General features: G+C 46.3%; 1 pseudogene; it reads right to left on the bottom strand.

Moving 5' to 3' along the window:
* Window positions 1-2,399: 2,399 nt before the first annotated feature.
* Window positions 2,400-5,906, bottom strand: LOC136484270 (zealexin A1 synthase-like; annotated as a pseudogene).
* Window positions 5,907-9,385: the final 3,479 nt, after the last annotated feature.

Below are 9,385 nucleotides of genomic sequence, written 5' to 3'. Positions count from 1 at the left end.
GGCGGGCGGGATTTTGGGGAGGGGGAGGGCGGGCCGAGCGGATAAGGCGACGTTTTTTCTTTTTTTTTTATTTTTTTCCCTTTGCCGACTGCCAGCATGTGACGCAGTCGGCAAAGGTCTATTATTTTTTTTTCAAAAAATTATTTTTTTTATTTTTTTTTAAAAATACTTTGCCGACTGCTCTGCTCCCTGGCAGTCGGCAAAGGTTATTTTTGATTTTTTTCTCAGAAATTATTTGCCGACTGCCATCCTCCCTGGCAGTCGACAAAGGCCCTTTGCCAACTGCCACTGATGGCAGTCGGCAAAGAATTAATTTTTTTTTTGATTTTCGATCCCAGTTTTTTTGTGTTGCCTTGCTAATGTAAGTACATGATATATTCCAAGTTTGGGGTCATTTTGATTTATTTTGCTATATTCCATTGATTTTTTCTGTTTCTTTGATTTTTTCCGGCAGCTCCAGATTTGAACTGCAGGTACATGAAATAATGGAATCCGGCCATTCAGAAAATGATATTCATGATGTTTTGAGCATGTTGAGGCCGTGTGCGGGGCCTCGCGTGAAATTTCGACCGTGTTGGTGTCGGAACACGCCGAGCCACGCGCGTGAAAAGTGTTTTTAAATTTTATAAAATCGAAACGGAGTCCGAAAATGACGAAACTTGATGACGTGTCTTGTCATCGCATGCGGAGGCTGTGGTAAAAATTTGAGAAAGTTTCGAGCAAGTGGCGACGTCGGGTGGCTAAAACCTGGACATCTCCACATGTGGTTTTAGCCACCCGACGTCGCCACTTGCTGGAAACTTTCTCAAATTTTTACCACAGCCTCCGCATGCGATGACAAGACACGTCGTCAAGTTTGTCATTTTCGGACTCCGTTTCGATTTTATAAAATTTAAAAACACTTTTCACGCGCGTGGCTCGGCGTGTTCCGACACCAACACGGTCGAAATTTCACGCAAGGCCCCGCACACGGCCTCAACATGCTCCAAACATCATGAATATCATTTTCTGAATGGCCGGATTCCATTATTTCATGTACCTGCAGTTCAAATCTGGAGCTGCTGGAAAAATCAAAGAAACAGAAAAAATCTACGGAATATAGAAAAATAAATCAAAATGATCCCAAACTTGGAATATATCATGTACTTACTGTATCAAGGCAACACAAAAAACTGGGATCGAAAATCAAAAAAAATAAAAATTCTTTGCCGACTGCCAGGGAGGATGGCAGTTGGCAAAGCCTGCGCCTTTGCCGACTGCTGACGGAGTGGCAGTCGGCAAAGGTGACGGTGTGGATGGCGTCAACCATGGCCTGCCTTTGCCGACTGCAATTCTTTGCCAACTGCCTGGCAGTCGGCAAAGCCAGGCAGTCGGCAAATCCTGCTTTGCCGACTGCAGAAAATTCCAGTTGGCAAAGGGACCTCTTTGCCGAGTGTCGAAAAAAAAACAGTTGGCAAAGAAAATTGCAGTCGGCAAAGAGCCAGTTTCCTGTAGTGTGAGGAATCACCGATTGTGTACATAGATTTCCTTGTAACAAATTAGAAAACCTTCATGTAAGCCGATCGGGACTCAGATTGTAACCCTACCTTCCAGACTATGTAAGGCTGGGTAGGGAGCCCCCAATCGGTATCTCAACACAAGTTCATATATACCAACTCTAGACAACTAGATATCAGTGCTCCTGTAAACACGGAGCAAATGAGATAAGAGATCTTCTCAACTAGACGTAGGATACCCTGTAACTGAACTTGTATAAATCTGTGTCTTATGTGCTACCCACCTGATTCCCTATACGTGATATGCTGATCTGCATTGCCGGAGCCGATCCCTCGTACACTAGGAAAATGCTAGCAACCCATGTGAGGAACTTGAGTGGACAAGTTATACCAGATGAAACCCAACCAAGTGATTCACCGTAATTCGAGTTCCTTCACTTTTGTTATATATATAACCCTTACAAGAAAATATAGGAGTAGAAAATCAAAGAGTGTTTATAATGACAAACATGGTCGAACTGAATGGATTTTTTTTTTCCGTGACCATGCCTAAACATGTTTTCATTAAGAAGAGAAAGATACAACAAAAGGACCCACTAGGCCTAGACTTACCATGACCATGCATCCCGTTCCTTACAAGACTAGTCTCACAAGGAATCAAGGAAGATCACCCACAAAGTTCATATCCACTTGTATTACAAGCCTTGACTGGATTGACTTCCCGTGTTGTGAAATATAAGGGATTTTTAGGTATACAAGAATTCTAGCTCCCTTGTATATTTTATTTCAGAATAGAGACGATAGAGATAGTACATAGACCACGCGCCACATTTATATCCCAATATCATTAACAAAGCACGTAATACTGTTTCGTGCAGCGCGTATATATTCCGTTGGCGTTAATTAGGCATTAACCGGAGCAGATATGCGGGTGACAGGGTGCAAAAGCAGGCCTGTCTTTTTCTTCCCAACCAGTCCTGCAGCCTCCCAAACGTCGACATCCTTAGGCTCCACTCTGCTCGGTAGCTTCCAATCGAAGTGGTACAGAAGGCTCGCCAGTGCAAGCTCGATGTTGGCCAATCCAAGGTTTACTCCTGGGCACATTCGGCGGCCAGACCCGAACGGGAGAAATTCATAGTCTGTCCCTTTGTAGTCTCGGTTGGTGTTCTCGAACCGCTCTGGCTTGAATTCCTCAGCATCTTCCCAGTACTTGGCGTCCCTGCAAATGGCCCAAACGTGGACGAACACCCATGTGCCCTTAGGAATGTCGTATCCCATGACCTGGCATGTCTCACGGCATCTGCGTTGGATGAGCGGCAACGGGCAGTGCAGCCTGAGAGCTTCCTTCACCACACACTTGAGGTAGCTAAGGTTTGCCCTGGCGAGATCGTCCTCGGTGATGGTGGTGGTCTTCCCCTTGAAGGCCTCCCGGACCTCGGCCTGTGCTCTGGCCATGGTAGCCGGGTACCGGATTAGCTCTGTCATGCACCAGGTCAGCGTGGTCGACGAGGTGTCGCTGCCCGCACCAAACAATTCCTAGTAGTAGAACAAATGAACGCAGCAATCGATCATACATATATGCACCAGCGGCACCAGATGATAATCAAGAGAATAAGACGGTGGAGGAGAAGAAATTAAGGCCCAGTGATGAGAAATTGGGAACGCGCACGACTTACAAGCATGAGCCCCATGACGATGTCATCGGTGAGCTCGATGGGCAAGCTGGCCTCTTTCTGCAGACTGAGCAGGACAGATATCAAGCTCTCGTTTGAAGCCTTGTCACCCCCGGTCCATGGCTTCCTTCATCTCACGGATGATCTGCCCAACGATGCGCGTCATCCGGTCGCGGCACGCCATTGCCTTGTGTGGCGCCGTGCTAAGATTCTACAACAGCCTAGATGACGGGAAGATGTTAGCTACGCTTAGTTCCGCGATCATCCCGATCGCAGTGCCCAAGGCATCCAGGTACTCGTCCTGATACTTGCACCGGCTGCCGATGGACTCCCTGACGAAGGTGTCGTTGACGAAGCTAGAGATCATCTTGGACAGGTCGACCACGGTGCCGGCGGCGGCGGACGTGGCGAGGCTCTGCATGAACCGTGCCGGCGGCGGCGGACGTGGCGAAGCTCTGCATGAACCGTGCCACCTCCTCCTCACGGATGCGCTGGAACGAGTGCACGCGGGCGGTGCTCATGAGCTGTAGCATGCAGAGCATGCGGAGCTGGCGCCACTTCTCGCCGTAGCTCCCGAACACCAGGCACCCGTTGAAGGTGAGTATGCCGAGGATGCTGTTCTTGTGACGGTCAGCGAACGTGATGTCGTGCGTCGCTACGTGAAAAAAAGGTTTCTAGCAACGTCTACTTTTTTTTTTTAGGACGGCTCTATATTGAGCCGCCCCTACAAATGGTTGTCAAATGAGTCGCCCTTATAAATAGATTTATAGGGGCGGCCGATTTATAGGGGCGGCTCTATATCCAACCGCCCCAACAAATCGGATTTATAGGGGCGGCTCAATATAGAGCCGCCCCTACAAATAGACGCCGAATATTAAAAATTAAGCACTAAAATTCAAATTTTGTAAACAACCTCGGATGGAGAAACAATCAAAATGAAAGTTGTAGATCTCGAAAAGTTATAAAACTTTGTAGTTGACAACGTTTTCAGTTGAGATCATTTACTACTTGAAAATACTGTTTGAAATTAAAATTTAAAATTGTTGAAGAACTCTTATTTCTCTTTTTAATCTCTGGCTAAAACTTGTAACTAGTCTTTCTCCCTCGTACTAACTTCAAATTTGATGTTTTTTTTTCTAAAAATTTCTAAAATCATGCCCTATCAATTTATTGTGTTCTTAACACTATTATTTTATTCATCTTTTCATGTGACTGTGTTTTATCTATTTGAAATTTGAATTTCAAAAAATGACAACTTCAAACGTTATTTTGGAACACTAATTGATTTCAGATGAAAAAATCATGAACATAGAAGTTGCAGAACTTATCAAGATCTACAAGCTTTATTTTGGTCATTTCTTCATCCGATAAAGTGGAAATAACATTGTTCATAAAATTTACATCTCTCTCTTGTAGTTTCATAAACAATAAGAGGCATATGTAACATTTGTGAACAATGTTATTACCACTATGTCGGATGAATAAATGATCAAAATAGAAGTTGTAGATCTCGGAAAGTTATGAAACTCTGTAGTTGACAACTTTTTAATTTGAAATCATCTTGTCAAGGAAAATTACGTTTGAATTTCTAAAATTTAAAATTCAAATTTTGTAAACGACCTCGGATAGAGAAACAACCAAAATAAAACTTATAGATCTCAAAAAGTTATGAAACTTTGTAGTTGACAACTTTTTGATTTGAAATCATCTTGTCAAGGAAAGATACGTTTGAATTTCCAAAAATTTAAAATTTGAATTTTTTAAACGACCTCGGATGGACAAACAGTAAAAATGAAAGTTGTAGATCTTGAAAAGTTACGAAACTTTGTAGTTGATAACTTTCTCATTTGAAATCATCTTGTCATGGAAAACTACGTTCGAATTTCTCAAATTTAAAATTCAAATTTTATAAATGACCTCGGATGGAGAAACTACCAAAATGAAAGTTGTAGATCTCGAAAAGTTATAAAACTTTGTAGTTGACAACTTTTTCATTTGAATTAGTTTAGGGTCTCAAACAATCAATTTATGCTTCGTTTTGTATAACATGTGAGGAACCAAAATGGATCGTAGACACAAGTGAACGTGAGGTGTAGTGGTAGAGGAGATGACGCGCGGGGGAGAGGTCGCGGTTTTGAATGCCAGTCGACGCAAAGTGTGCAAAAATCTTTAAAAAAATGCTATAGTCATAGAGTGGGGTGTGTGGCTGCCGGTGGGGTCCTCCTCGGATTAAAAAAAATTTGCTATTTTTTGCCCTTTTTTCGTAATTTCTGGAAATTGATTTGTAGGGGCGGCTTAATATCCAGTCGCCCCTACAAATCGATTTGTAGGGGCAGTCTGAGAACCGCCCCTATAAATACATAATTTGTAGAGACCTTTGCATAGGGGCAGCTGGACAAACCGCCCATAAAAACGGTCTTCACCCGCCCCTGCAAATCTTTTTTACGTAGTGCGTCTTGGTGATCGCCTGCGCAGCCTGCGACGACGACACCACCACCGTGGGCAACTCGCCCAGCCAGAGCATCATGAGCGGCCCGTGCTTGTGCGCGAGGTCGTGCATTGCTCGGTGCGGCAATGGGTTGCTTATGAGGTGGTGCATGCTGCCTATCAACGGCAGCGTCCATGGCCCTGGGGGCAGCTTAAGCTTTTTTGGCTTGGTGACGAGCAAACACTTGATGAGCTTGGAGAGGATGACGGACACCACCACCACGCCCACAGCCACGAGCACCTTCTCCATTGTGGCTATACCTACTTTAATTGCGTGTGCTCGATCTTTCTGTTTATGCCCGTTGGACATGATGGTGGCGACCGTCACTGCTACACAAACTTTACTGGAGGCGGACGTTTTCGGTTTACCGCCGCGGGCAAAGCCGTTTGCCGCGGCCTAGAGGCCACGGTAAATCGTGGCTTAACCGCGGCGGGCGGCTTTGCCCGCCGCGGGTAACCGATCTACCGCGGCGGGCGGTGTAACGTGCCCGCCGCGGTAAATATAATTTTACCACGGCGGGCACGTTACACCGCCCGCCGCGGTAAATTATTTTACAGCGGCGGACAACTTTTGTGGCCCGCCGCGGTTATATTCATTAGCCGTGGCGGGGTTTATTATTTGCCCGCCTCGGTAAATTATTTCCTGAATTAAAAAAATACAGCAGGCATATAAATTCAAATTCAAATCACATCCAGATTTCACAGATGAAACTTAAAAAGTATGCAGGCATTACACATGAGATAATATACATATATATACATTCACTTAGTCGTTCTTGTCATCGTTAATTCATTACATTTACATATTAAAGTCGTTATACATGCCCTAAGGAGTAATCCTGCGGACGCATCATCGTGGGCCATTTCCTTAGCCTCTCGTACTCCGGTAAAATCGCTAGCGGGCTGTTCTCATTGAAGAACGTGCCCCTTCAAGCACGCATTTGTCTAAGACAAACTTACATATGTCCGCCTTTGTCTGCTTGAAGGAGTGTTGGGTGCTCTGCACGTCTCTCGACCAGTTCAATCCATTCTTGAGCACCCTCCAACTGCTGCTATACTGCTTGCACGCCCTCAGGAACTCACAGGCGTAGAAGCCATAGGTTTGTGATCCTACCGGTTGTTTGGCACACTGCATGATCGATACACAAGCATTACAACACAGGCATTAGAACGCATATGAATGGAAAGCACAATTAAACCTTTCAAATACTTACCGGAAAGTTGCGTCTGATTTTGATGCGGTTCTTATGCTTAGCCTTAAAATTCTCTGTTCTTCGATCATAGCATTCAGGATCCTTCACGTACTCCTTATAAGCGCTATACGAAATGTACTAGTATTAGGCAGGGCATTAGAACGCATATGAGAAGACAGTTCAGTCACTTACACTCTGAGGCAATCTTCAAAGGCCTTGTACCCTTTTAAGTTTGGCACTGTCAACGAATCAAATACGCAGGCCCTACCATCCTGAGTGTAGATGATAAATGCAACCCAGTGACCCTCGAGGCCTTGGCTGCGCTATTGAAACAAAATACAGGTTACGACGAGAAATAATAATACTAGCTAGCTACCCACTTATCTCTACAGGCATGTCTTCGACTTACCCAAAGTGGTAGGCAGCTAGGATACACCCATTTCCCCTGATCTTCTTCACTGCTCCTAGTATGTACTTTGAAATGTTCAACTTCTCATTGTCCTTCAGTTTCTTCCTATGAGCCTCTCTCTGTCGCTTGGTCAAGTCTTTCATGGTTGGATGATTGTTATCTAGGTGGTAACCAATGACGATTCTTTGAGCAATATGCATTGGAGATAGATAGATAACATCAAGTTTTAGTTCCTTAGATATATAGGCCATCAACCTGCAAGGACAAGCCATCGTGGCATATATAAGTAGTCTTGACCGATTCAAAGGCAGGTGATATGTGAAACTCGCAATTCATCACTTACATAGAGAACAAGGTGACTTGGGCGATGTCAAGGTCTTGTTCCCGCAGTAGTCTGTACATGTCGTGGAAGTCCACTTGGAGTTCTACATCATTGCCGAGCAAGTGGAAGTACTCCGCCACAACCTTGACTAGAAAACCATGCAGGCCAGCTTTTGCCGCTTCCATGTACCAGAGATGAAACCTCCTTGTCTCCCACCTTTCCTCGTCGACGAGCTGGGCCTTGGTTATCATGAACTTCCCATGCTCGTAATGGCCGGGGCAGTCATCCGATTCAGAAAATAGATGGAAAGGTGATCTCGGCCTGGGATAGAAATGTTAGTACCATATTATGGCAAATAAAAGTTATTAGCAAATTATGCTCGCCGCTACCATACCTTTCAAACTCAAGTGAGTATGTGAGCTGCCCTTGGTCGCCTTTAGTCTTCGCCGGCGGTGGAGGATAGTGGCTTGTGCTCGCAATGGCAGCAGGCGGTGTCTTTGCCCCCGGTTCCTCCGTGCCTCCCAGTCCTTTGCTCGTGCCCTTAGACGGACTGCCGGGAGGTGGAGGTGGACTTGTTGTTGGAGGAGGAGAACGAGGGTGAGGGCTTGAGCCTCAGGGTGAGTTCCTTCCCTTGTCACCCCCGCCATTGCCTTCGTCATCGCCGTCGCCGTGATCCGGATCATCGGGGGGACAAGATCCGGCAATGGATGGTTGTGATGCTGGTGTCGCCGTCAACGTAGAAGTCGGCATCGAGAGAATGATCTCTATGTCGTCCTTGTTCCATAGGACTTCGGAACCCATGGCAGCTCCAAGGATTGTTACCCCTTCTGCAGTTGGATATTTCATTTCAAATTCTTCGTATTCGGTCGCATACCATGTAAGTATCATGGCAGCATAGTTGGCAGGGATCTGGTCTTGGTTGAAATCTTTGATATCTTCTTTGGGGTGCATGTAACCCTCACCCACGGTCAACTTTTTCGCCCTGCCGAATGGGATCGTGAGGTGGACGCACATGGGTTCCCGGATGTCGTCGACGGGGTGCCTTGGGCGATCCTCGATCATCGGCAGTGGCTGCTCTTGTGTCTACCCTTGTGGAACTTGAGGCATGGCCACGCCAGCCTGGCGAAGCATCTGTGACCTCATCAACACCATATCTGGGTCATTGATCGTGAAGGCTTCTTTTATGGACCGGCTGATCATTTCGGCCACGCCTTGATCATAGCCCTTCTGAAAGATGCCCTCCTTGTACCTCTGCCTTGACCTGTATGTGGCAGCGTCAGATTGCCATGACTCCACTGAGTTCCAGCTCATCTTCGACGACATGCCACGGATGCGGCCACGGTGCTCGGGGGTTCCCAGCACCTGGGTCAGCAAGTCCTGGCCCCTGCGAACCTCGAAGCTATCCTTAGATTTAGCGGCCTCGATGAGAGCCCTCTCCACCTCCTCGAACTTGGGCTCATTGAACTTGCTCGCGCCCTCCTTGAGCTTCTTCGGCTTGCGGGCATAGATGAAGTCCTTAGCCCTCAAGTCTACACCGTTGTACGGATCGAGATGCCCGGCGGCAGCTCTAGCCCTTTCTTCCTCCCGCCACTAGGGCCTCTTACCAGCAAACCCAGTCATGCCCAAGTGGTGGGGGTGCAGGTTCTTCTTCGCGAGTGTGCTAAACTTGGCGCTCTTTGCCTTTGCTTCTTCTGTTGTTCTTTGTTTGCATAACTCTTCCCAGTGATGTTCCTTCACCATAGTGCATTTGACACAGGGTGACTTGACTAGCTTCAGGTAGTACCTGGTCAGCATGGACTTGAAGT

This window comes from Miscanthus floridulus, chromosome 9 (genome assembly GCF_019320115.1).
Source record: "Miscanthus floridulus cultivar M001 chromosome 9, ASM1932011v1, whole genome shotgun sequence".
Classification (NCBI taxonomy): domain Eukaryota; kingdom Viridiplantae; phylum Streptophyta; class Magnoliopsida; order Poales; family Poaceae; genus Miscanthus; species Miscanthus floridulus.
Note: the sequence above shows the minus strand (reverse complement) of the source record. Positions and strands in the feature narration are given on the sequence as shown.